Source organism: Condylura cristata, unplaced genomic scaffold, assembly GCF_000260355.1.
Source record: "Condylura cristata isolate star-nosed mole 26May11 unplaced genomic scaffold, ConCri1.0 scaffold00003, whole genome shotgun sequence".
Lineage (NCBI taxonomy): Eukaryota > Metazoa > Chordata > Mammalia > Eulipotyphla > Talpidae > Condylura > Condylura cristata.
This window is the reverse complement of record NW_004567104.1, coordinates 16,369,284-16,371,117: the sequence shown is the minus strand read 5'-3', so window position 1 is coordinate 16,371,117 and position 1,834 is coordinate 16,369,284. Positions and strand designations below refer to the sequence as shown.

Here is a 1,834-nt window from a genome sequence, read left to right as displayed (position 1 = left end):
CTGTTCTGTCTCTGGTGAATCCTCTCACCCTCCGCATCTCTGGCCTGTACCCCAGTTCTGTATGAATAAATAAATAAATCTTAAAAAAAAAATGCCTCTTTATATTTTGGACTTATTTTTCTGATCAAATTTAAAGGCAGAACATTGATTTGTTTTTTTTTCTTTGTGATGTCAAGAACTCTTTACAAATGTTGATGTAATTGTGAAAACAGTAAGTCTTATACTTTATTATTGTTATTTTGTTTAAATTATTCTTTATTTAAAAAATTGTGCCAGTGGTAGCACATCAACAATTTTACAGGTAACTTCCTTGCAATTGGGAATGTTCTAAAACAGTGAAAGCTGTTTTTGCAACACAAATCTGTATTAGGCTTCTAGGTTTCAAAAAAAATGCTTATTAATATAGAAGTGCAGGATATAACGTTCAAGGAAAAAATCCTTTTCTTATGTATGAGGACACACTGAACATTCTATTGACAACAGAACAGGTGTGGCAACCACTGTACAATTAAATTTCCATGAACTATTATAAAACTGACTAGTTTTACTATATTCTACTTACTTGGTATTGTTCTTAGTATTGGAGTGAGGAAAAATGAATGATGGTAGTTTTCACCAATAGTAAAGAGTGTCTGTAGAAAACAAACGACAGAAGTCATATTAGCAAAAATATAATTTCAAGACTCAATAGTACCAGATTTTTAATCAATTGGGAAGTTACATAGTTAATTTAACTATATTTGTTTGAAGATACTGTATTAAATGCTAAGTGTCAGATATAATAAAAAACATGAGATATGTAAATATCAGTTCTTTGAAATGCATTTACCTTCTAAAGTTGTAATTATAACAACAAAATAGGAAAATGTCTGAATTAGTTAATTCAGTAACAATAATTCAGTAACAAGCTTAAAGTCTTTATAGATTACTTAAAAATAGGAGGAAGAGGACATTCCCTGATGGTGCAGCTGATTAAAGTACAACACTAAGAAGCTAAAGCCACTTCAGCATGAATTCGATCCCGCCCTGTAGGTGACCCACATGGCACAGCAGACCTCTCTGACCCGCCTGCTGCTCCCCTCAGCAGTGTACTTGTCAGTTGGCCTGTTCTGCTCCCCACTCTGTCTCTGGTGAATCCTCTCACTGCTCCACAACTCTGGCCTATACTCCAGTTTTGTCTGCGTAAATAAATAAATCTTTATAAAAAAATAGGAGTAAGAATAATATGATTGTTTTCGGAGCATCAATTATGTATAAGCTGTTCATATAATTTACATAATCTTATGCAAAATCTATACCATACAAAATCTTTATAAAAATTTTATTACTTACTTGCCTCCTGTTATTTGATGAGGAAACTGAGGCACAGTAAAGTTAAAGGGAATACTTAACTAGTAGTAGGGGTGGGATTTGTAAAAGATCTAACTGGTTTTAAAGCACAAGCTTTTATTTTTCAGAAACAACTGGAGAGAGGCAAAGTGATCACCCAATGTATATTTGGATAACTGATTCACATCAGAATCATAACTATCTCTTCTATTTCGGATTAGTGTTCTTTCCACTGCAGCAGTGAACAGGCAAGGAATAACTGGTAAAGAAATCCTTTAAGTTTTCTTCAGCAGCTTTATGTGCTGCTGTTCTTATCATCAAGGTGATTTACAGGCAGGCAGAATTGATTACTATTATTGAGATTATCACTTCTCACTTTATAGTGGTGAGGAAGATGCATATATTATTATCTCCAGCTTCACTAACTTTTGGGTATCTCAGTACTACAGGTGATGTGATTATATAGAAAACTACTGCTTTGCTTAGTGCACATTTTTTTTTTTTT

The 1,834-nt window shown here is 33.2% G+C and overlaps 1 protein-coding gene across 2 annotated transcripts in view; it reads right to left on the bottom strand.

Annotated features, from left to right (window-relative positions):
- Positions 1–1,834, bottom strand: part of ZNF639 (zinc finger protein 639) — a 13,264-nt gene that overhangs the window by 8,070 nt on the left and 3,360 nt on the right. For both annotated transcript variants that reach the window (XM_004674986.2, XM_012734757.1), the window contains exon 2: positions 563–632. The gene's annotated coding sequence lies outside the window, so the exon portion shown is untranslated. The remainder of the gene's footprint in view (positions 1–562; positions 633–1,834) is intronic.